General features: G+C 37.3%; 1 protein-coding gene across 2 annotated transcripts in view; it reads left to right on the top strand.

Annotated features, from left to right (window-relative positions):
* Positions 1-27476, top strand: part of GBE1 (1,4-alpha-glucan branching enzyme 1) — a 285247-nt gene that overhangs the window by 152663 nt on the left and 105108 nt on the right. The window lies entirely within an intron of this gene.

A 27476-nucleotide genomic window follows, 5' to 3' on the forward strand; every position in this document is an offset into this window, starting at 1 on the left:
GGCAGATGCACAATGCAGGAGTGGAAACTGTAGGCATGGAAACATGGAACACACTGATAAATCTCAGAGGAAAGGTGGGGAGAGGGGCGAGTGGGAAGAGATTGACCAAAGATCTTATATGCATATTAGAGGTCTGGTGCATGGATTCGTGCATTGTTGAGGGAGCCTGGCCTGAGGGGATTGGACTGAATCTGGCTCTCTGATATCCCTCGAGGGGTCCTGGATTGCAACCTGTGCACCAGGCCTCTAGTATACTATATGTGGATAATGTAAAGGATGCATTTCGTATAGAATGAATACTACAGGTAGAGATGGGGCATGGTGTCAAACATGCATTCTTGTTTTTATAGGATAGAGATCAATGGATAAAATCAATACTATTAAAGCTTTCACTCTTAAGAGACCTTTTTTGAAAAATAAGTGAATAAAAATTGCATTTTTCTTACAATACATGACATGATAAATCTAATATTTTTCTATACATTTTTTATTATTTTGATATAATTTAAAGGGCTATCTTTTGAAAACTATTGCATATACTATACAAGTTCAGAAATTATCAGGAGTATATTAGGTAAGGTAAGATGTTTCATTTTTCAGGCTCAGAAAGTGCCTGATGAGTGGATTTATTATACTATAATGTTTACTAAAACTCAGTAGTGGAATACCTATTTCCCTGGCACTAGTTATAACTTTTCAACTAACTGTATAAGTAATTTTACTAGCACAGGACTTACTCTACAGTTGTAAAGTGAGGCTTGGCTCGAAGTTATCTCTAAGCTCTTTATACAATGAAAATTCAGTGTAGGATATATACCATCAATAAAATTTCAGAGCCCAAGTGAAACAAACTTACCAAGATGAACTAGAGAAATAGCAAATAAGTACTAATTTACAACATCAAAGGCTAAGGATTCTCAGTGCCATTTAAAGTTTATTCTTCTTTGCCATTGTAATGATAAACTTTTTGTGTCAACTAGTCAAAGCTAAGGGATGTCCAGATAGCTGGAAAAACATAAATTCTAGGTTGTCTTCAGGGTAAGTCTGGAAGGGATTACCATTTATTTCAATAGACTAATAATGAGAACCACCCTTACCAATGGCCCGAGTGTCAATCAATCCATTGAGGACTCCAATGCAGCAAACAGGTGAAGGAGGGGTGAATTCTCTCTTTTCTCTACTGTAGCTGGGAAGTCGATCTTTTCACTCTTGGACACCAAAGCTTCTGGTTCTTGGACCTTTGGACTCATCGATTTACACCCAGTGGTTCTCAGGCCTTAGGCTTCAGATTGAGTTGCATCATTGGATCCCCTTGGATTTAATTATTCCACTGGTTTTTCTGGTTCTCCAGCTTGTAGAAGGCTGTTTGTGAGGCTTCTCTGCCTCTATAACTACACGAATTGGTTCCTGTGTGTGTGTGTGTGTGTGTGTGTGTGTGTGTGTGTCCTATTGGTTCTGTTTTTGGAGAATCCTAATACAGTCATGTCTAAAAATTAACTTGATAAATTATCCTCCTCAATGGTATCATTTAGAATTATAGAGTGTGGAATTGGAAGGTTCTTGTGAACTCAACTAATTCATCCCCTGTCTAGGAGTGTGGGTCAGTTATATTCACTATTTTTCATGGTGTATATTTTTCTGCCATCCTTTTAGAAAACAAGCTATAAGCCTGATGTATATTATAAAAATACTTTGTACATAGAGATATTTTTACAAGGTTATCAACCAGAAATCAGAGAAAATATCCTTCAGGAATGAAGACCAAATTAAGATAATTGCAGATGAAAAGAAAACACACAGAAAACAAAGTTTGTGGCCAGCACATCTATTTTAAAAGAATAGCTAAGGGAAATTCTCTAAATAGAAAGGAGAAATAGGGGACTATCAGTGAGAAAGAGAAAATGAAAAGAATAAAAATCTGGGTAAATTCAGTAGTTTTTCTATTCTCTTTAATTGTTAAGTTATGTTACTCTGTAGACACTAAAATGACAAGAAGGGAATACTAGTAACAACATTACCTTCATAAATTTTATAACTTAAATGACATGGATCTTTCTTAAAAAACTTTTATAACAGCTGATTATTTGAATACTGTGTAAAACAGATAATTTGAATACTGTGTAACTAGAAAAATCTGATTTGTAATTTTCAAAATAAATATACCTGCACAGATGTTTTCTGTGGATAATTCTATGAAACTTTAAGAATTCACACTAATTTTACACAACCTTTTCTAGGAAATAGAAAAAAGAAGGAATACTTCTCAATTCATTTTATGAAGTTAGTATTGTTTTGATACCAGAACCAGATACACAGTAATAAAAGAGAAACTATAGATTAATATAGTCATGAATGTGGACACAAAAATTTTTAGTAGAGTATTAGCAAATACAGTACAGCAACGTATAAAAAGTATTGTACACCATAACCAAATGGGGTTATGAGACTTGCTAATATTTAAAATCGATATCATCCATCACATTAACAGACTAAGGAAGAGCAAAAACATGTTAGTTGATGGAACAAACATCTTATAAAAATCAATACTTATCTATACATAATAGGAGTAATATGCAAATTTGTCCATGAGGGTGTTGCTATAATGACCTGTTTGCATATTGATGTGCTCGCACAAGGGGGTGGGTGGCCAGAGCCAAGTTTATGAGGGATCTGGCCTATATGGGCAATTGGACATCTCTTGAGGGGTTTCCATATTAGAGAGGTGAAGGCTGGGCTGAGGAACCCCCTCCCCCATGCACTAATTTTGTGCACCAGGCCTCTAGTGTGTGTGTGTGTGTGTGTGTGTGTGTGTGTGTGTGTGTGTATTTATATTCAACATGATTAGTTACTAGGGAAATTAAATCTAAAATAAAGTATTGCCAAATACCTATCATGTTGGCTAAAATTAAAATAGTGACTATACCAAATGCTGGCAGGGATGCAGGAAGACTGGATCATTACTGGTGGAAATGTAAAATGTTATAAACACTGAAACAGTGTGGTTGTTGTAAAACTAAATATACAACTACCATACAACCCTGCAATCACATTCCTACGTATTTATCCCAAAGAAATTAAAACTTTTTTCAACATAAAAAAATATCTACTAGAATGTTCTCAGCAGCTTTATTAATTAGAGCCAATTAGAGCCTGGATGTGTTTCAAAGGGTGAATGGCTAAACAAATTGTGGTACACTTCTACCATGGAATTCTACCTCTATAATAAAGAGCTAATATGCAAATGGTCATCACACCCTCACACCATCATGCCATAACAGCTCAGACATTCAACACTGAGGAGAGAAGAATGGGGACCAGCCAGGCACAAATTAGCTCACGAGAGAGGAATGGGGACCAGCCAATTTGAGGCCTGGGAGAGGGATAAGCTGCCCACCCCGCAGTCCTGGTGCCTGCAGCCTGGGAGAAGGACAAGGTGCCCGCCAGTGGTCCCCCACGGCTGTGGCCATCCCAGACAAATCCGGCCTCAGTCTTTGGTGCCTGCAGCTGGCCAGAGGGAGGGAAGCCCGGGTCCAGGGTGCAGGGCAAAGCAGAGGTGGTTAGGGGTGATCAGGCTAGCAGGGAAGCAGTTAGGGGCGGTCAGGCAGGCAGGCAGAGGTGGTTAGGTGCGATCAGGCAGACAGAGGTGGGTAGAGGTGATCAAGGAGGCAGGCAGGAGAGTGGTTAGGAGCGAGCCATCCTGGATTGTGAAAGGCAATTGGACATCCCATGAGGGGTCTGAATCTGAGAGGGTGCAGGCCAGGCTGGTGGACCCCCACTGTGCATGAATTTCATGCACCAGGCCTGTAGTCCTATTAATAAAAACCTATGTAGTTGTCACACCCTCACACTGCAATGAGCGATCACCAGGAAGGAGGCTGTGTATGCAGTTTTGCACATGCGACTGGACTTGATGCTGTATGCGCTGTGCAGAGGTGAGTCCAGTGGCTCTGCATGTTGAGGTCTGGGGAATCTCACGGCTCCACATCGTGTGGAGGTGGGGCCCACGTCTCTGCACAGCGAGACCTGGGGGGTCCTTCAGCTCTGTAGCATGGAGATGGGTCCCGTGGCTCCAGTCTACCCCATGAAGTATCCCTGTATGGGTGGACAAGGCCTATATCTTAGGGGTGATTGATCATGGGGCTCCCATACTGTGAGAGTGCACATGCCATTCTGGGGGACCCCCTCCTGAGTACATGAATTTCGTGCACTGGGCCACTAGTTAGCAATAAATAGAAACAACAGTGATGCATACAACATGTGGATTAATTTCCAGTGAGTAGAAGAAAGCTTACACCAAAAGGGGATAGACATACTGTATAATTACATTTACATAGCCTTCTTGTAGTGACAAAAAGCAAAGAAACAACAATTATTGTTCACCAAGGGTCAGATAGTGGTGGGAAAGTCAAGTGTAATTATAAAAGGGTATCAGGATGATTACTTCTGGTGATGTAATTGTGTATCTTGACTCTATCAATGCCAATACATTGGCTGTGATATTATACCATAGCTTTCCAAAAAGTAAAGTTTTCACATGATCTTTCTGTACCATTTCTTATAACTACTTGGTAATAACTACATTATCTCAAAGTCAGAAGTTGAATTAAATTTGTAAAGCGTCTTTGTATAAAAAACAAGTTGACTGGAAAAAAATACATAGTTTCCTGTATACTTTGAATGATTATAAAGTCAGTGTTTATTAACATACAGTTCATTTTCAAAATTTAAAATAATCTACATAGTAAATAATTTTTTTTTGTCAATGTCTGTTTTCAAACTAATGATTGTCCTTGTCCAGACACAGCTGATAATTTGAAGCAATGGAATTGCAAACATCAAGAATTATTTCCTTTGGTATTTGTGTGCCCTTAATTCATCAACTGTTGCTGGTTTTGTAATGTAAATTTTACAATGTACCACACAAAAAACCTCTAATGGCATGATAGAGTACATTTTGTTTGTTTTAAGCTTAGTCTAGCTTCACCCATTTTTTTCAAATCAGTTAAACCTGAAAAGGACTGAAAATTAATTGAGTTATCAGCTGTTAAAGTGTGCACACATTTTGGGGGGGACACCCTATATAAAAATGTTAAAATGAAATATTAACTCTTATAGGCATTTGACACTAGTTTTTATTTTTAATTTTTAGTGTGTTTTTTTACAGAATGGAAGAGAGAGGGATAGAGAGAGAAACATCAATGAGAGAAACATTGATCTTCTGCCTCTTGCACACCCCCTTACTAGGGATGTGCCCGCAACCAAGGTACATGCCCTTGATCAGAATCGAACCTGGGACTCTTCAGTCCACAGGCCAATGCTCTATCCATTGAGCCAAACTGGTTAGGGTGGTAATAATATCTTAAATATATTTTTAAAGAGTAACTTGTATTCAAATTTAGTCAAATCAGAGGATGTGCTGTTCATGCAGTCTTAGATTATCCAATTAAAATAATTGTGGTTCAGAGCTGATCCTCAACTTTAGAGTTAAGATTTTTTTCTCCTATATTAAAGTTCTTTATAAAGTGTTGCAGTCACAACTAAATTCATAACAGAAAGATATAAATAATGCTGATCTCAAAATATTCGATGAAGCAGATACCTTAAAAGCTATTGTTATCTTTGTATTCTGTAAAACAAGTTACCTCTGTGTTGTTCTAAAGCTTTTTTTTTTTTTTAAATGGAAATCAGGAGATATGCAAATCTTCATAATATAAATGTCTTATGGACTATTCCTGTATAACAAGTGCTACCTAATGAGTACTACTGCCTATATAATAACTGGGAAGTTTGGGTTCATCATCTAGGGTCTCCTTTCCATCACTGCTGGGTTTATATTGATTAATGCATGTTATTAAGTGTTTGCTTTTACTAGGCATAATGCAGATCATTCATTGCTCTTTTCCCAGAAACACGATTTTTGTTAGGATTTTTCTCAAATTTCCTCATTGCATCCTGGTTTTGACAATGCAAATTTGTCACCTTTATTGTACTTGAGTGTTCCCTTACTCTTCATCAACAAAAGCAATTATAAGCTCTGTCTTATTTACTTTTATTTCTGCCACTAGCTAACTTGCTCGTCATATGCTGGCATTTATTGTACTCTGAGATAGTGTCTTCATCAATCTGGGGGTGGGATGGGGTGTCTCTTTCTAGAAAATTCAGCTGCAATCACAGCTGCAATCACAGAGAGCTATTGCATTTTTCTGCAGCCAGACTTTAAAGAGTCCCCAATATCGGAGTTTAATTTTTCTTTAGCATCTCTTATTCTGCATGTCCTTAGATATCTTCAGTAGTGTGAAACTCATGAGATAGGCCATTCCATATTTGGACAGGTCTTTCTACTAGAAAATTCTTTTTAAATTGAGTTAAAAACCCATCTACCTATGTAACCCGTGGAAGCTCACAAACCAGATCCAGTTACTTTTCCACATAGTGTGCATTGAGCATTATACCCTGGACAATTTATTTTTTAGAATGTGTATTTCCATTTCTCCCTAATTGTTTTTCCTATTGCATTACATGGTTTTAAATCTTATTTATTAGCAAACTTGAATTTGTCTATATCTCAATTAAATGTGGAATTCTAAACTGAATGTAATATACCAGTTGGGCTTTGATTATATCATTTTATATTTTAGACAGAATTTTCTTAGCTCTTGCCCAATATAGGAATGTATTATATCCTTTTGCTTTCTATTTATTTTATACCTTAAAAGTGCACTTGTGTCAAATACTTCTGTCTGCTAAGATTTTTTTTGTTTTGTTTTCTAGACTCCTAAGTAATTTGTACAAGTAACAACAACAACAAAAAAATCACTCAGTGACAGTGTGTTTTTATTTTATTTTATTTTATTTTATTTTATTTTATTTTAACTCCCTCAAGTGTATTTTAAAGATTACCTTTTGAAAATTTCACTATATGTCTATTCAAAGTGTTAAAATCAGTTATTTAAACAGGATTTCAAAACAGATCAATAGATGAATTCTCATGCTCTACTTAGTGAGTGAGAGGGTGTGTGAATGGAGGGAAAGCAGACCACTCCTTTGTTTTAACAGGCTACATTGGGAACCTGTCAATGTTCACAATCCAGTTCTTCAGAATTATAAAACTGAACTTGAGAACTGTGGTCCCCTCTGACCCACTGGAACTGTCGTTCCCACCAAAGAAGAAAGTGTGTGTTTTTTTAGAAGAAGAGCCACCTGCAGTCACAGGTGTGATCAGTGAGCCTTGCAGCTTCAGAGAGGCTATTGTATTTTTCTGCCACCAGCCATTGTGATGACAGCACTTCAGAGGTTAACGGGGCCACTTTCAAACTTTTGTCTGTTAAAAGCAACAGTGGAAATATATAGGCCATTTCAATTTATCCAAATCATTTTTTCTGTCCTATTTTAATGGGATTGTAAACCTTCAAAGAGGTCTTAGGAAGTGCTTATGAGAAACAAATTAGGTCTTTTATCTATAGACACAACAAATATTTTATTCACCAGCATGCATTTGTCTTCAACTAGATATTTTTCTTTTTCATCATTAAAAGAGATACACTTTTAATAAACTATTGCTAAAGACTAACAAGTGTTTTTAAAACAAAGAATCTTTGAAATTATTCTTTCATTCACTTGCTATATGAAAGGTCAAGGATTTGGTGATGGTGAGGTGTGGAGACATCGTGTGGGCTAGAACTGCTGCTGCTGTAGGAAAAGAGGAGGCACATTTTGAACCAATGGACCAGACATGTAACATGGGACATCATAATATTTTGAAAAAATCAGAACATCCAAATAAGAAGCATTTATAATTCAGAGTAACACTAATTTTTGTGTATAGCTATTATTTTCTTGACCTTTTCACTTGTTTATACTATGCTTATTTCATTCTCTGCTCACATCTACATCTTTATTTTCTTTTTATATCCTTTTTCTATTTTGTTTTCCTCATTTATCCTTCATGTAACTGGCTGTGAATGGGTTTGAATCACATTTTTATGTTAGTGACAAGTCCAGGTGCCAAATTTGAGCTATTTGAGGTTGTTTGGAACAAGTTATATCATTATAATCTCTACTACCTGCAATAAAATATTCTAAAGCAGTATTGAACATTAGCAATCAACAGTTTCAAAATGAACATTATAATGGTAATTAATAAATTAAAAATGCATTTGTGAGCAAGAAACTTCTAGGAAAAGCAAGTTTACAAGGCTGGTAAAGTGGAACATTGCTACAAGCTTCGAGAGTCAGGGGAATATGTGTGAACTGTAGTCATTGGTGCATTTGCTGTATCTGGGAATATAATCTGACTAAATCTTTGGTCTTTGGCAAGGTTTTGGAATGGGGAAGAGTCAGAGAGATCTGTACCACTGTCCCAACCCCTCACTATCTGCCTTGGTGATTATGAAAAATCATTTAACATCTCTTGTTTCAGTTTCCTCATCTGTAATTAGAGGATGATCACCCCTACCTTGGTGTAATGAGAAAATTAAACATGGTTTATATGGATAAATCCTTTGACCAGTTAGAGATTCTCAGTAAAGGTTAGTTTTCTGTTCTTTACATGCCCAGCATGCAAACTTCCAGCAGCCAAAGGGGAGAGAAATAATCTCCAGTAGTTAACAGATATATCGTGGCTATGTTGCTCATTGTTTGGAGGTCATTGAGTAATTATGATAAGTTGGAACTGTTCACAATAACAGTTCTACATACCAATGGAAAAAGCAAGTATTACAAACAGTGTAGGTGGAAAGAGATAGGAAAAATGTAGTTTGGGGGACTTCTCTGAAAGTGAGAACAATTAGCCCAAAGAAACCATTTTCTTAAATGCTTGACTTAATCACAGAACAAAATTCAGACTTTTTATTTCTTAAATAAAATTTCTATCAAGAATAATTTTCAGTAGAAGAAACACAGCAGATTTGGCCTATATCATGTAATACACAGCAGGTATTATGTGGTATGGGCCATAACCATTGATTATAGAGGAAGAAATCATTGGGTTTAGGTTACAGAGAGCTGAGTGAAAATAAATTGTATACTATGGGAAATTTAGCCATTGATCCTGAAAACTACTAATGGTTGGTTATATGAGGAGTGATAAATGGTTGATATTCAAGAAGTATAGCATATAGTGATATTTAGCAATAAAAGTTAAAATTAATTTTGTTAAAAGTAGCAGATTTAGTTATAAGGGACTTGAGGGGCCAATACAAAACTTAGATGAACAGTATAACATCTCTTGCTTAAGATATAGTTACTTTTTATATATGGTCCCCATTTGTCCATACTCTCTATGCAGTCCTACAATAAGCTAAAAATGGTAAATACAAAAAGGTATTGAAAATGAATATTAAGAAATGAATGGTTATTAGTAAGAAATGAGTACAAAGTGTTACATAAAAAATTGAATGAATTGAAATAAAGCTGAAGTTTTAAGAAATTTAATTAAAAAGACTTAGGAGAAAATAAATAGTTATAAATTACATAACAGATGATATTTTCCTGACTAAGGGTAATTCAAAATATATACAGGTTGGGGAAAAGGTAGATTTAAGAGTTATATCTGAGACAGACTTTATTCTTGTATTATTATTTATTAATTATTGTATTTTCCATATGAGCAACTGTGAACTTACTTTTGCCCCACTTTGTACAATGATTTTTAAATTGGAGTAACACTTTGACATCTAAAATTACATAAACAAGGTAACATACAAAAAATTAAAGATAAAAATACTTAAAGATTACATAATTAAAATAAGATGATAATTAAGACAAAATAAATTAGCAGTACACATTACCAATTTTGTTTTAAAAATTTAAATCATATTTTACTTTTCAATTACAATTGACATACAATATTATATTAGTTTTGGGTGAACACCCCAGTGATTAGACATTATAAAACTTAATAAGTGATCATGTGAATAAATCTAGTACCCATCTGACAACATGAATAGTTATTCAAATATTATTGACTATACTAGAGGCCCGGTGCTTGAAAATTGTGCATGGGGGGTGGGGAGTGTCTCTCAGCCCAACTTGCACCCTCCAATCTGGGACCCCTCAGAGGATGTCCCTCTTACAATCTGGGACAGCTTGCTCCTAGCTGCTCTCCTACCTGTCTGCCTGATTGTCCCTAACCACTTCTGCCTGCCAGCCTGATCACCCCCTAAACTGCTCCCCTGACAGCCTGATCACCCCAGCCGCCCTCCCCTGCCTGCCTGGTCACTCATAACTGCCCTCCCCTACCGACCTGTTGCCACTAACTACCCTCCCCTGCAGGCCTGGCCCAACTCCCCTTCCCTGCCAGCCCAGTAACTCCCAACTGCCCTTCCCTGCCGGCCATTCTGTGGTGGCCAACTCATGGTGGCCATCTTGTGATGAAGTGAGGGTGTCCATCTTTTGGCAACATGAGAGCATTGTGTGAGGGCATGAGGATCACCTAGGTTTTTATTCCCTATGCTGTACTTTACATATGCATGACAATTCTATACCAACAAATTTGTACTTCTTAATTCCTTCACCTTTTACCTTCATCCCCCAAGACCCCTCCAATCTCACAACCGTTAAAACATTCTCTATCTATGACTCTGTTTCTTTTCTGCTCATTTATTTATTTATTTGTTTGTTTGTTTGTTTATTTATTTATTTTAGATTAATTTGTTAATAGATATGTATTTATTGCTATTTTATTATTTATATTTTGGTTCATTTTTTTTTCTTCATCTTAAAGAAGATACTTTTTAACATTTTATGAAATATTGGTTTGGTGGTGATAAACTCCTTTAGCTTTTCCTTGTTTGAAAAGATCTTTATATGTTCTTTGATTAAATGATAGCTTTGCTGTGTAGAATAACCTTAGTTGTAGGTTCTTACTTTTTATCACTTAGAATAATTTTTTGCTGATCCTTTCTAGTGTGTAGTTTCTGTTGAGAAATCAGCTGACTGTCTTATGGGAGATTGTAGGTAAATAATTGCTTTTCTCTTGATGCTTTAAAAAATTATTAGAGAGGAAGGGTGACAGAAAGAAAAAGAGATAGTAACATCACTGTGAGAGAGAAATATTGATTGGTTGCTTCCTGTACATGCCCCAACCATGGATGAAACCTGCAGCCTGGGTATTTGCCCTGACCAGGAATGCAACCTGCCACCTCTTGGTATACTTCTTAATTCTGTGGGCTATGTTTCAGCCATCTGAGCAACACCTTCCTGTGCTCTTGCTGCTTTTAAGATTAACCTTTTGCATTTTAATTATTCTCTGTCTTGGTATGGGCCTCTTTGGGTACACCTTGTTTGAGACTCTTTGTACTTTCTACTTCCTTCACAAGGTTAGGAAAATTTTTTTCATTATTTTTTTCAAATAAATTTTAAATTTATTACTCTTTCTCTTCTCCTTCCAGCATACTCATAATAAAATGTTAGAATGTTTGAAGTTGTCCCGTAGATTCTTTATACTATCTTTATTTTTTGGATTTTTTTTTTCATTTTGCTGTTCTCATTGGGTGTGTTTTGCTTTATCATATTCTAATTGTTGATTTGATTCTCAGCTTCATCTACTGAACTATTGATTTTCTGTAAATTGTTCTTCATTTTAGTGTATCCTTCATTTCTGACTTTTTCTTTTTTATGGTTTACATGTCCTTTTTTTGTGGTTTGCATGTTTGTTTTTAAGCTATTGAAGTTTTCTTTCAACTACTCTTCCCCTAAGTTTATTTAGCATCCTTATAACCAGTGTTTTGAGCTTTGCATCTAGTAGATTGCTTATCTCCATTTTTTTTAGTTCTTTTTTGGGAGTTTTGTTTTGTTCTTTAATTTGGAACATGTTTCTTTGTCTACTCTTTTTGGCAGCCTCCCTGTGTTTGTTTTTATTTGTTAAGTAGAGCTGCTATGTCTCACAGGTTTGGTAGACTTGCCTAGTAGAACGTGTCCTATAGAGTCCCATGATACAGCTTCCTAAATGTCCCAAGCTGGGCACTCTAGTTGTACTCCCACTGCAACCCCATGTGTGCTGTGTACACTCCCCTGTTGTGGTTGAGCCTTGATGGCTTTTGGCATGTCAATGGGAGAGATCACCCAGGCCTGTCTGCTGCAGAGATGGGCTGTGACCAGTAGCATTTGTGGAGGATCAGCTGAGCAAGAGCCCACCCACAAAGCAGGACTCACTTTAGTGCAGCTCTCATGCCCGCTGAGTCCACCCCTTGAGGGTTTGGTTGTGGAGTTGGTTGGGTGGTGATTTGACATGGTCTGAAGCTGTCTGCCATGTGCTTTGGCTCTGGGGCTTCCAGAGAGATGCAGGCCAACATTAGCTGCCTCTTGTGTTTTGCCCAGGACCACCCAATTTGAGCTACAAAACAATCTGCAGATAGCTGCTACTTGCACTGATTTTGGAGGTTCCCAAGAGAGGTCAAACTGTGAATTAAAGTTGGCAACTGCTAATGCCAGGCCTGAGGCCACTTAGGCAGAGGTACAGAGTACAGCAAAGCAAGATGGTGCTGACAGATTTTAAGAAAGTCTGAAGTGAGGCCATCTGGAAAAGGCACTGGGAATAGCTTGGGTGGGCCATAGTTTTGTGGGTCGGAGTGTCAGGGAATCACCAGGGCAGCGTGATCAGTGATAGCTACATTGATGGAGACTCAGATATGGCACCCACATGCCAGATCTTTGGGAGAGGGCTCATCAAAGGAACAATGATATCTGCCAGCATTTCTGTCTCGGAGAAATCTGTCCTCCAGCTGTAGCCCTGATGCCAGGCAATTTACTTCCTCACCTGGTGCTGCTTTCCAAATTGCTACCCCAGCTCTGGAGCTCTACAAGAGTGATTTCAAGAAAGAGTGCTTTGAGAGGAAGTGCTTGGGATTCCAGCAGCCCTTCAATCTCGCTCAGCTTCAATTCTAGCTTGTTTTTACAGCCAGCATGGAGACTTCTCTTCCTGGCACTAGAACACCAGACTTCAGGACCTGATGTAGAGCTGTGACCCCTTGGTCCTCAGGGGGTATCTCTTCAGCCAGGATATCTCTCCCATTTTGATCCAGCTCACATGGATGTGGAACCAGCCTGTTTTGTATCTCTGTACCTCCTACTAATCTTTATGTGGCTTCTTCTTTAAATCCCTAGTTGTAAGACTTCCATTCAGGTGGTTCTGAAAGATGGTTGTTCTAAAATTTAGTTGTAATTTTGATATGCTTTTGGGGGAATTTTAATATTGTGTTTATCTCTACCTTTTATGTAAAGGCAAACAAAATTTTTCCTCACTTTTAGATAGCAGCATATATCCAGGGAGACTTTAATTTTTTTCTCCTCTTTTGAATAAACTTAAAAGACTGCATTTTAAATGCCTTTTTAATTTCTATGAGTCCTGCAGACTCCCCCCACCCCCTCCTTTTTTGTGTGTGTGTGCATTGTTCTCCAAAGTAAATCAAATAACAAGGGGCCACTTGATGCAATGTCCACAGAACAATTGCCTGAGAGCTCTAATTTTTTTTCAGGGCTTCTTTTCACCTGTCTCATTTATTCTTATATTTTACATGGGTTTACTATGTGGCTTCTAAGGGCCAGGTATTGGGCTGGGCTCGGGGGATACAGCAGCAACAAAACAAATATAATGCCTATTCATCAGAAGCATAGATTTATTATGTTGGAAAATATAAATAATCCTATATGATAAAAGCCTAATATGCTACGTGTCCAGTAGTCCAGTCAGTCATTCAACCAATCAAAGTCTAATATGCTAATGGCATGCTAAATCTGCTTAACCACCTTGCTATGACATGCATGACCACCAGGGGGCAGACAGTCAACCAGTAACTATGATGTGCACTGACCACCAGGAGGCAGGCTCTCCAACCAGTAAGTTAGCTTGCTGCTTGGGTTAGGCTGATCGGGACTGAGTTGATGGGCTAGACATGCCCTGGAGTCCTCCCATGGTCACTCCCCGGCTGGCCAACCTTCCACATCTCTCCCCAGCCTGATCATGCAACCATGGGGTTCCTTGGCCAGGCCTCTACCCTCTTGCAATCTGGGACCCCTTGGGGGGTGGGGATGTCAGATTATTGGTTTCAGACCCATCCCATAGCCTAGTCCTAGGGACCCCATTGGTGCATGAATTTGTACACTGGGCCTCTAGTAAATGAAGAAAAACTGCTAAATTTTTACATATGTAAAGTCTGTGTTATGCTACATATGTAATATGTAGAAAGTAAAGGAGAAAAAAATTTAAACAAATAATAAACCATAAAAATGATCACAGCATTAATAAGGGATAAGGAACATCTAAATCATGTGGTTGGTAGTAGAGTAACAGGGTGTCCAGGGAAGGCTTCTCAGATGTAATATTTGAGTGACATTTGAGCTGGAGCCAGAGGTGTGAGTCCCTATGGCTGAGATGAGCTTGATTGTACTTGAAGACCAGAAAACTTGCTGCTTTATGGAGAGGAGAAAGTCACAATATCCAACTGGTGGTAGATTGTAACAGACTTTGTAAGCAGGGATGTAGACTGGATGTTATTCCATGTGAGATGGAAGTTTATTTAACAGGGCAGTGTCACTCTGATTGGAAAGGATTTGGGGCTGAGTGTAGGTCATTATTTTCAAGCTGGCTGCACACTGTACATTTTCAAAGTGCTTGGGCATTGTCAATCTATATAAATGAAATTCCAGGTGGGTGGTTTTAGCAATTAATCCTGTGCCATTATATATGAAAAGAATCATAAGACATATTATGATACTTTAAAGTGATTTTGTGTCCTTTTGGAAAATTTATTTTGTAAGCATAGGGTAAATTTTCTTGAAACTTTTCATCAGGTATCCTGATATTCTGAGGAGCATATGTTTTTATCTGTATCCATTGCAAAGGCAAAGTTTTGTTGTTGTTTTTTTTAAATCTTCTACTTTATCTTTCACAAACTTGTCAATTCGCCTTTTATTCCAGAATATATTTCTGTTTGTTTTACTCTTAAATAGTCCTTTTAAATTGCTGATAAGAAGCAGATATTGGCCAAAACTGGTTTGGTTCAGTGGATAGAGCATTGGCCTGCGGACTGAAAGGTCCCAGGTTCGATTCCAGTCAAGGGCATGTACCTTGGTTGCGGGCACATTCCCGGTGGGGGGTGTGCAAGAAGCAGCTGATTGATGATTCTCTCTCATCAATGTTTCTAACTCTCTATCCCTCTCTCTTTCTCTCTGTAAAAAAACAAAAACAAAAAAATGAAACAGATTTTCATAGTAGTCTGTTGCTGTAATTCTGCAATAAGAGACCTGATTTCATATTCTGACTTAATCACAGGTCAACTGTGTGGCCAAGGGAAAGTTACATTACTAACACTGGGAACATGTGAATTTTAATTGCAAGGGTCAGCACACTATTGCCAGATTTATCCATATCTGCTACTTATTTTGGTCAATAAAGTTTTATTGAAATTCAGCCACACCCATTCCCTTACATACTTCCTGTGATTTTTTTTACCCTCTAATAGCAGAATTGAGTCATTTTGTTACAGATGAGACCATATGTGGCCCACAAGGCCTGAAATGTTTATGTGTATCTTTGGGGATAAAGGACCCAAAGTTGTGAAGTCTGTTTACAAATAGTCATATTTTGGTGATACTTGCCTATTTTTGCATTAATGAGTGCTCCTGGATGTTGGAAGTTTTACTTTGCCTACGAATCTGTCCCTGAGATGGGTATTATAAATTATATATGGAACAGTTCTTGGCTATATTACAGCAATATGGGTGGATTGTTAAATTAATCATTGCAGAGTCCTTTGAAAAATCTAGGCAGCAATGTGCAAATGCAAAATTTATACCTGGAGCAAACAAAAAGAAGCTGATGATTCCTTAAGGATACTGATGTTTTCATGGTTTCTTTCTTTTGTTGTCATCACCAGAGAATTATATAATGTTTGGGGAAATTTTCAATACTTAATCATAAGCATTTTTATTCCAGTGTACTGTAAGCTGTGCATACAGGCCAATCTGAACTTATCTAACTAGAAACTGGACATATGACTTTTATTTTTCCTATCGGGGTATATGTTTACATGAATGCCCACATGTGTTACAACTTGTAATAAGCAATTTCATGTATTTATAGGCAAATACGTTTAGTGAAGAGTTTAATGGTTTTATTTTTCATAGTAATAAACATGTTATGAGTTCCTAAACAGGGCTTATAAACCGTGGGGGGAAAGGCAAAGCATAATCTTTGTTTTGAGTGTTCTAACTAATAATTTTGTATTTGGTTTATTTCATGGAAAAAGCCTTTATAAAAGTCTATGTCACACTAATTACAGAGTCTCTTTTTTAGGTTTCCAAAACATCATAATCATTAAGTTGCATTTATTCCAGTGAACTAAAGAGTCTTTTAATTTCCTATTTTCTTTTCCTTGACTCTGAAAATGGAATTTCTTAAGTAATATATGTAATTAATTATTTTTTTTCCTTCTCATCATCTTTTTTTAAAAATTTCTTTATTGATTAAGGCATCCTCATTTCCCCACTCTCATCCCAAACCCCTCCCCACACATCTCCCCATACCCCTTTTGTCCGTGACCACTGGTTAGGCTCATATGCATGCACACAAGTCCCTTGGTTGATCTCTCTGACAGTCTGATCAATGTTTCCTTGTCTCTGGGTATGTTCTTGTTCATCAGTCTATGTTGTTCATCATTTCCCCTAGATGAGTAAGATCATGTGCTACTAAAAATACACTTATAAGAACCGGAAATGAGACAAACAATAATGTTTATGCTGAGAGGCAAATGAATCAGTCTGTAGTGAGTTTCTTTCTGGACAACAGTTCTTTTGAGTTCCAATTTCAATGTCAAACAGTTCCTTATGTGTACATGTCAGCAATGATATTTCAGTTCTGGATGGTGGACAAATGGTGGTAATGCAGGTCCAATCCTCTCTGGTTTGGACCTGGGCAACCTGCAGGGATGCATAGCTGCTGACTGCTAGTATTTCAAGATATTGTCAGCATCTTCCATCTCTGTCTGCATGTTTCTCTTCTGTCTTCATGGCTGGAGTAGTCCTGTCAGTTTCTCTCTGTTGCAGGAATCCACATGGTCTTGGACTTGTTTTCTGAAAATATACAAACGTATTCTTGACCAAAAGTTATTAAAGGAATCTTTTCTATAAATTTGACTTGCAATCCTTTTTCATTTTTTACCCAAATGATTTTCCTTTGGCTTGTTTTGACACTATGTATGTTTTACATGGGTATCTTGTTGTTAGCAGTGCAATAGCTTCATTCTATATGTAAGGGATGGTTTTGAGCTTTGTTTGAAAAACAGGGATGTGTATGTATCTATATAACTTTGTACCAAATGTGCGTGTTTTATTACTGGCTAACCTGTAGTGATTTATTCAGAAAAAGAACAATGTCTTGTTCTGATGAGATATATAATAATTTCATTTGATATCTTACCTATGTTTTATTATAAGAGGTGCTTTAGCTTGATAATCTACTTTTTGGTCCTTGGGCTGTGCAGCTTCTTGGATTATCAATGTTCGAAAAGATATATATTTTATAAGCATTAATGCTTTGAAAAATCATTTTTGTGAGATAGCAGAGAAATATAAGCCAATTTAAAAACAAATGACATGAAAATGATTAATTTGTTAATTATTTAGGTAATCTTTATTAGATTGATTGGTTTATATGATGCTTTAAATAAAAATATTTATTTGTTTAATTGATTGGGTGACATTGGTGACAGGTTTCAGGTGTGGGTTTCTATTTTATAAGATCTGTATATTGCACCATGTGCCCACCACCCCAATTCAAATCTTCTCCTGTCACCTTATATTAGGTTGGCCTTCTTCCCTCACTCCCTTCCCTCTGGCAATCACCACACTTCTTTTTGTCACAAATTTCAGTTTTATATACCCCATATGAGTGAAATCATATAGTTCTTAGCTTTTTCTGACTGTCTTATTTCACTTAGCTTAATGTTCTCAAGTTTCATCAATGTTGTTGTAAATGGCACTATTGCAACTTTTCTTATGGCTGAGTAATATTCCAATGTTTATATGTACCATATCTTCTTTATTCTTTATCCAGTCCTCTATCACAGGACACTTTGGTTGTTTCCATGTTGTTGCCACTGTGAATAATGCTGCAATTTTATCTCTGTGAATACATGGGGTTGCATTTATCTCTATGAATACATGTTTTCTCCTGTTTCAGATATATATCCAGGAGAAGGTATATATACCTAGGTCATCTGAGGAATCACCAGACTACTTCCTATAGTGGTTGTACCAGTTTACATTCCCAGCAGCAGTGAATGAGGGTTCCCTTTTCCCACAACCTCTCCAACACTTGTGTGGGAATAAGTTTTTCCTTGACCTTGCTCGACTATGCCAAATGTTGGGTTTGAGTTTCTCTGCCAGGGACTGGACCTCCATGGACACCGGGTATTAGAAGACATGAGAAGTCTTGGATATATAAGAATCTTTATTGCAGTCCAAGTAGCCATTGCTGAAAAGGAGTCATCAGATAAAGCAGTCCTGTCCTATTAAAAGGAGCCTCAGTGAACACATTAGCAAATGGAGCAGCCATCCTAGCTAAAACAGCTAGTACCAGCTGGTCAGTAATACATCTTCTCCACAATGTAGCCCCTAACATAGGAGCTATACAGGAGCCAGCTACAGGCTAGTCAGTGGCAACTTATATATAAGATCAAACAAGCGCAAATAAAAGTGACTTGATGCCAAATAGTAACACCTGTAATTTGGCTACAGAAAGGCACCCTACACAGTGTATAGATTTCTGCATCCTTGCTTTTATACCTGCATATAACAAATTAACCTTGAACACCTTGTTTAGGATTCCCACACTTAGAGTGGCCTTGGGCATCCCATGTACTCTTATTATTGCTTATCTTGTTTATAATGGCCACTCTAAAAGTTTGGATTTGCATTTCCCAATTGCCAATTAGGTTGAACATCTTTTTTATATATCTACTAGATGCCCAATTTGTGCGAGAGTAGGCCTTCCTTCCTATGGCTGCCGACACTGGCTTCCCTCTGGTACCCAGGGCTTCAGCTTCCCTCACAGTCTCGGCTTCACCTGGAAGGTCGTCCAATCTAATTATCATATTATGCTTTTATTATAAAACACTAGGAGCCCAGCACAGGAATTTGCGCATTGCCTCTCACCCAACTGCACTCAAACCTGTCCATGCAGAGCTTCAGTGCACCCGGCCCAGTCCCCAAACTCTCTGGCCTTCTCTGGCCACTTCAAGCCCCCCCTCAGTCCCTACAGTCACCTTGGGGTGACTTCTCTGGGCCCCTCCCCATTTCCTCCCTCTCCTGGAGCAATGTGAGGGCTCCATCCCATCATGGTGCTGGAGGAGAGCGTGGAAGTCTCATGCCAGCTGCGCTGTGCTCCTTCCCTTGGCAGGTGGGCTGCAGAAGACACCTGTAATATATATAAAAGCTAAGTGTTCCTCCAACCATCCCTCAGGTAGCTATGATGTACACTGACCACCAGGGACAGACGCTCAAAGCAGGAGCTGCCATGACACGTATTGGCCATTTAAAAAGAAATGGCGTCATGGACCTGCTACCCCCAATGGAACACAGGCCCTACCGCCATCCTGGAATGACACCCAACCAAATCACAACCGATGCTGCCAAGACCTCATGGTGCAAAATGTGCTCCCAGCCCAAACCAGAAACAGTTCCTGTGAGAGTTGGGTGATAATGTCACTTATCAATGCCCTACTTCCTCTCCCTAACTACTAGCCTCCTTAGAGTTTTGTCAGCCTAGGAACTTGCTTTATCGCCAGGTGCAAACATTTCATATTTTAACCAAAATATCTGAGAAGCATTTTCTCATGCCTCATCTCATTTGATCCTCACAGAAGTCCTGGAGTAGGTAGACAGGATACTCATTAGAATCCTATTTTCTTTTCATTAGACAGAAAACTGAGATTTATAAAGTTTATAAACTAGACTGGACTGAAAAGAATTAAGAAATGGTGGAACTTGAGTGACTTCAGGTATTCTCTCTGTGCAGAATATAGTCAAACACTGCTACAGTTAAATATTTTATCCTTCCTTCTCCCTGCATGATCTGCTTTGTGTTGATATTTACTGCTTGTTGCTCACAATTACCTGAAAGAGAAGTTGGGGTGCTTCACTGGGCTGGCAAAAGTTTAACTAAACCAGAAAGGAGGTCTAATTAAGCAAGTTCATCTCTCTGTATATAAAAGGCTAAGTTGACTTGCACATGCAGGATACATATAAAGCTCTTGCTGGCACCAATTACACGTGTGTGTTTTGATCTGTTATTGTCAATCATGAATTTGGTTGACACTTCTATAATAGAGAGAGGGCGAATAGCGATATTAACATGTTTCTTCTAATTAATTTCTTTTCAGTGTGCATGAATCCGTGCACCAGGACACTATTTTTGTAATAACTATGTTCTGGAAGTTTGTATAATTACAGATTAGTGCTTGAATTAGCAATTTATCTGACTAGTATTTATGCTGTTTGATGCCTAAACTTATTTGAAATTAATATATGTATAGTAGCTTCACCATAGTCAGCCTAAAATTCAAGATACAGTTTATTATTAATGATAGGGCTATCTAGTATTACATATTAATAACCACTTTTGACCATTTTCTCTTAATCAGTTTCTATTAACAAAATATATCTATTGAGAAAGTATAAGCAAATATTTTTTCTTTATTGGTAAATCTAATTAAATTGATAGATGACTTTTTTAATTTTTAAAGGTAGAGTAGATAGTTTTCAATAGTGACATTTCAGAGTATCTTCTTTTTGAGGGGGTATTAATGGGGAGGAAGTGGGACATCTGTAATACTTTCAGTAATAGAGATAAATTTTAAAATATTGCAATTTAGAATTCAGTTGTTTTATTTGACATGTCATACCTTTTTCATAAAAGAAAATTTTTTTTTGCTCAAGTTTGATCAGTTGAAATACCCAGATCACAAAACATGTGGGTTTTGCTTCATGTTTTTATGATGTACTATGTTATAGCCATTCATCTTCAAAGACTGTTCAATATCTAAGAGGAATGTGTAATTTTTCTTCATATTTGTTATATTTAGCCACTTTTTAACAATGTCACCTATTTATTAGTATACAGTATTAGTAGATGCAGTGGACTAAGTTGCTATGTTGAAAAGCCTAGGAGTTATTAAGTACCACAAATATATTTGAACTGTAAAACATAATTTCATCTAATAGATGTTGTTATATCTGATTATATTTGCTTGCCAAAAAAAAATTACTATTTTACTTTGTTATAAAATCCAGTGGCAGAATTTGAGAAAATCAACATTCTTTGTTTTTTTTTTAATTTTTATTTTTAAATATATTCTATTGATTTTTTTAAAGAGAGGAAGGGAGAGGGATAGAGAGTTAGAAACATCGATCAGCTGCCTCCTGCACACCTCCTACTGGGGATGTGCCCGCAACCAATCACATGCCCTTGACCAGAATCGAACCTGGGACCTTTCAAACCATAGGCCAACACTCTATCCACTGAGCCAAACCGGTTAGGGCCAACATTCTTTGGTTTTAGAGATAGTATCCTAAAAACCTTACTACTGGAATTATGTGTTACAAAATTTCCTTAATAAAGCCTCATTACTTGATTATAGGTTGCCTATTTCAGACATCTAAACCAATTAGAGTACTGATTATTTTGATTGCCATAAAATGTATATATTACTCATCACTGTATTCAGTTTCTATATCAGACACCTGTGATTTAAACATTTTCAGTGGCGTCTGATTCACAGGAAAGTCAGCTGCATCTCATTATTTTTCTGGATTTTAGGAATTTGCTCTTGCTGCATAAAAATATGAGTAAGCTCATCAATTTACTATAGGCAGTATAGATGTCATGATAGTCATTTATTACCTGTTAATCGGTTTAAGATGTAACACTAATGACTTAAATAGTCCACAGTGGCCAGCATGAATGTGTCTGAGAAATAATCTATTTAAGTCATTGCTATATATCTTGGTCTCTAATTGTTTGGAAATGAGGCTGCCCTATGGACTCTCAAAATAGGCTTTAAAAGCCTTCTGTGATATTTTAATTGATTAATTTACTTTTTAAATTACTGCTAACATTCAATATTATATCCCAGGTTATACAACATAGTGGTTAGACATTTATATAACTTATGGAGTGATTCCCCCATAAGTCTATACCACTCTGGCCTCATAGCTAGTTATTAAAATATTAATGACTGTATTCCAGATTATGTGCTTTACATCCCTGTGGCTATTTTGTAACTGTCCATTTGTACTTCTTAATCCCTTCAACTTGTTTATCCAATCCCCCAAGCCCCTTTTATCTGTCAACCATCAGTTTGTTCTCTGTGTCAATGAATCTTCACTTTTATTTGTTCATTTATTTTGTTTTATAGATTCCACATATATTAGGTCTAGTAATAATTAATGTCGTTTTCTAATACTTTTTAAAATCGAATTTATTTAAGCAATACAACAAAATTTAATCAACAATATAGTTGCCGTTGTTTTCTACTACTTGTGCCAAACGCTCAGGAAGCATTTTAATCCCTCTGTTGTAAAATTCTTGTGATTTTGATGCAAAAAATTTGGTCAATGCATTTTTGAGGCATTCTTCATTATTAAATGTTTTTCCAAGAAGAAAGTTTTGCAAAGAACGAAACAAATGGTAATCAGAAGGGGCAATATCAGGAGAATATGCAGGTTGAGGGAGAACTTCCCATTCCAAATGGCGCAGTTTTTCAGCAGTGATTCTTGCAGTATGGGGTCGTGCCTTATCGTGGTGAAGAATTACGTCCTTCCGATTAATCAGCGCGGGTTCTTTTTCTCTTAAAGCTTGGGCTAACCTTTCCAATTGGGCACTATACACTGCATTTGTAATGGTTTGGTGATGGTAAAAGTTCATAATGAAGAATTCCTTTAAAATTCCACCAAACACACAACATCACTTTTTTCGCATGCAAGTCAGGTTTTGGCGTGGGCTGCGGAGCCTCATTTTTGTCCAACCATTGAGGCCGCCTTTTCAAATTAACATACAGCATCCATTCTTCATCTCCGGTAACAATTTGCTCTAAAAACGGCAAACAGTTTTGAGGAGAGAGGAGCGAACTGCAAATTGTGTCTCTTTGATTACGGTTGTTGTCGGTCAACTCATGAGGAACCCATTTCCCAAACTTTTGGACTTTGCCAAGTGCACGCAATTGATTGGAAATTGTTTTTTGTGAACAATTTAAAGTTGTCGCAAGCTCTTGTTGGGTAATTTGAGGATTTTGCACCAAAAGAGCTTGAAGAGCTTCTTGATCAAAATTGGACACACGGCCTCGACCACTCTTGTCATCTAACGAAAAATTTCCCTCGCGAAATTTCTCAAACCAACGCTGGCATTTTCTGGCGCTAACTGCATCTTGACCAAGAGCAGTACAGATGTTTTTTGCAGCCTCACTTGCTTTTCTTCCTAATTGGAACTCGTAAAGCATGCAGTGCCGAATATGCTCTTCATCCGCCATCTTCTTAGCCCTAGTTTTGCAACAAAAACCAAACCAAACACAAACTTTTTCAAGCAAAACTTGTTAATTGCACTTCACACGTTCTGTAGATACCACGTGTTTGAAGGTTATGTCAATGCAAGTCAACACCAAGCAAGATTTTAAACGAATGTTGAAAAACGACATTAATTATTACTAGACCCGATATAAGTAAAATAATGTGGTATTTGTCTCTTTCTGTCAATGGAATAATCTTAAAATCAAAGTCCTGCCTTGTCTGCTAGCACACCAAAGTAAAGTTATGTTTTTAAATTCTACTTGATCTTTTTTATGGGAAGCTAATCAACTATCAATAGATATCGATATATCAACTCTGTCATGGATGGTTCAATGACATTTTTGAGGTAGAAAAGGTAAATTGCTTTTTTATTGTAGGTACCTTTGCCAGACAATTTCATGCTTTGACTCAAGACAGATCATTCAGTTGAGATGATTCAAGTTGAGAATAATTCCAATTAAATAATAATTTACAATACATCATAACTCTTCTGCTTTTCAACCCCCACCAAAAAAGGAAAAATGGCACTTATGAAAATCATGAAAGTAGAAATAGTAATAGATATCTTTTGAAATTTATGTTTTCACTGCTACATATTCCTTAAGTTTGTTCTAGTGTTCTATTGAAAAGAAAATTCCTAGATTCAATAAATTATTTCATTGTACAAGTTTCACTATGTTATTGTCCACGTGACTGCTGGAATGTTGACTGCATGACAGCAGAGTGTATTAGCCAGAGGCTTTTGTGTATTTAGGGTTTTAATGTGTACTTAAAATTCCTCCACTTGGTTTTGAGGTCTGAGTACCTCTGAGATAATGTGAAGATTTTTTCCCAGTGACTTTTAGTATTTTATAATTATGTAACAAATATTTATTAAATGGCTGTTTTGTGTTAGTATAACACAAATAAGATTGCTATCCTTAGAAATGCCTGCTTGGAAGATGGGTCCTTGGCTAGCATCTGAGAACTTTGATTTCAGGAGGGTTCTCACAATTCCTAGAACTGGAACAGTGGCTGACTATGCCTAAATTTTTTGTAGAAATAATGTGTCTTATGCTCAATTTCCATGTTCCTTCCGGGAGTCTAGATTTTGACATATTTACTAGAAATGGAATTTTTCATGAGTTCCCCTGGTGACCAACATTTCACAGGAGATAATTATTTGCTGGAGGAATTAAGAGTTACTCCATCAGGAGACAACTGTTGGAAGTTTTGCCTAGACTCCTGACTTTGCCCCATGCACCTTTCCCTGTGCTGATTTTGCTTATCATCCTTTTGCTGCAATAAATCATAGTATGAGCACAACTATCTGCCACGTCCTGTGGATCTTCCTGGCGGCTGAACCCGAGGTGATCTGGAGGACCCTTGGCACAGTTTGCCTATGATCTGGGATAAATATCTATAGTAATTACATGTATTGTTTACATAGTGTAAGAAAAAGAAAAAAGATAGCTACATCTTTATTCCAAAGAGACTATACATGCGTTATGACCTGCTATTTTCTACTTCAAGTTCTGGAATATGTTCATGCAAGTGCTTGTGTGTATGCTCTGGTTATTTTATAATCTCAGACCTCAGTCTTTCAGGTCCTCTAAATCTCTGATTTTATGACCTGAGAAGAAGCAATCTGTTTTAAAATTAGTTTCATCTGGACACTGAGTTTACTAAGAGTGTTTGTCTAGATTTATCATGCTATAAAATAGTGGGAACATATTTCTGAGTCTGTCTTTCCCCTTTTCCTGCACTGAGAGTTCATAATTTTTCTTAAAGGCAATTATTTATAAGTTGTTACAGTGTGACACTAATAAGACTAGTTTTTTAAAAACAAAAAACAAAAAACTTAACTCCTGTTATTAATCTAGTTTTAGAAAATGTGTATGACCAGATAATTAATATTTTTAACTTTTGCTTTCCATTTGCCACTATTAACTTCAAAACGTTAGCTCTTAGTTTTCTTTTTCTTTAAAGTATTTCTTGAAGTTTTGTTAAATAATAAAACTTTGTAGATTTTATTTCTTTATTGTTTTTGTTGTAGACAGTTTGCTCTTCTATAACATTTTGTGTATTTCTTTTCTGTCTCTCTAGATGACATATCTATTTAACATTTCATTAGTGATTCATTAAATATATTATTTTGAAAGCACAGCAAGTTTGATTTGATTAAAAATCACTTTAATCTTGTGATTTTTTTTAAAGGATTGCTTATGTTGATTAGACTTTTTTTCAGGTTAAGGGGATTAAAGAGGTGTAAAGAATATAATTTAATATTTCTTAACCCATTAAAACTTTTACATTAGATGTTCCATTGTTGTTGTTCCTATTCTGATTAACACAGGGAATTCTTTTTCTATTTATCCATGCCAATCTGTCTACTCACATAGTAATAAATAATAGCTAAAATATGACATTTTCTTTTAATATATTAAATACAGTTGTATTACTCATTTATTTATTTTTTATTTTTTTTAAATATATTTTATTGATTTTTTACAGAGAGGAAGGGAGAGAGATAGAGAGCCAGAAACGTCGATGAGAGAGAAACATCGACCAGCCGCCTCCTGCACACCCCCCACCGGGGATGTGCCCGCAACCAACATACATGCCCTTGACCGGAATCGAACCCGGGACCTTTCAGTCCACAGACCAACGCTCTACCACTGAGCCAAACCGGTTTTGGCTGTATTACTCATTTAGGTTAAGAAGAGATAGATTAAATATTATAATAACAGGAATCAGAAGAACTTTTAATAATTCTATCCTTCATCAACTCTGATCCTGGGGAATGTTTTCTTTTCAGAAATTCTGAGTTCATATCATCTCCCTTTTCTGGTTTTCATAGAATTGTAAATCATTGGCTCTTTTTTCCGTTATTTTAACTTTGTAGATATTAGGACACAGTTTTTACATTTGAACCTATATCTGCCTGGAAAAAACTCACTTCATGATATTTTATATTAGAAATTGACATCTAATGTCCACAAGTCCAAGGTGGTGATATAAATGAGTAAATGGGGTTGGTATAAGAAAATGTGGAGTGAGAGGGACTGGGAAAAGCTAGAAAAAAATAAGTTTCATCTATAGAAATTCAATTGGAAAATTTTAAAAGTATTCTGCAAACTGAAAACATCCTTTTAGAATGAGTTTCATCAAATAAATGAGATAAATGTTAGTAATTGTCTGGCTTTTATAGATACTAGAGGCCCAGTGCCTGAAATTTATGCAGGGCTGGAGGTGTCACTCAACCTGGCCTGCACCCTCTCACAATCCAGGACCTTCAGGGTCTGTCCAACTGCTGGTTTGAGCCCGATCTCGCAGAGATCCAGCATTTGGACAACCCTCTCATAATCCAGGACCACTGACTCCTAACTGCCTCTATCTGCTGGCCTGATTGCCTCTAACCACTCTGCTTGCCTGCCTGATCACCCCTAACCACCTCTGCCTTGGCCCTCACAGTCATGGCTTCCTCTGGAAGGTTGTTTGGCTGTCTGGTCTAATATTACACTGTTATTGTTATACAGGTAGATTAGAGGTTCAATGCACAAATTGCAAGAATAGGCCTTTCTTCCCTCAGCTGTTAATACCAGTTTCCCTCCGACACCCAGGACCTGGGCTGCATCTCTCTCGCTGCTGCTGCCAGGCAACTGGGACCCAGGCTGCTTTGCTTCTTCCAGGAACCCAGGACCTGGGCTGCTTTGCTATGGTCGCCACTGCCACCTACCACCCACCACCCACCGGGACCTGCACTGCTTTGCTCTTGCCACTGATAGGCACCCGGGACCAGGCTGCTTTGCTCTGGCCACCACCACCCACTGGGACCTGGGATGCTTTGCTCGGCCACCACTGCCACCCAGCAGACCCAGGCTGAGGTGGTCAATGCCACCTCAGAGTGATCAGTCATTTGGTCATGATGCCTCTTG

This window comes from Pipistrellus kuhlii, unplaced genomic scaffold (assembly GCF_014108245.1).
Source record: "Pipistrellus kuhlii isolate mPipKuh1 unplaced genomic scaffold, mPipKuh1.p scaffold_m20_p_2, whole genome shotgun sequence".
NCBI classification, from domain to species: Eukaryota; Metazoa; Chordata; class Mammalia; order Chiroptera; family Vespertilionidae; genus Pipistrellus; species Pipistrellus kuhlii.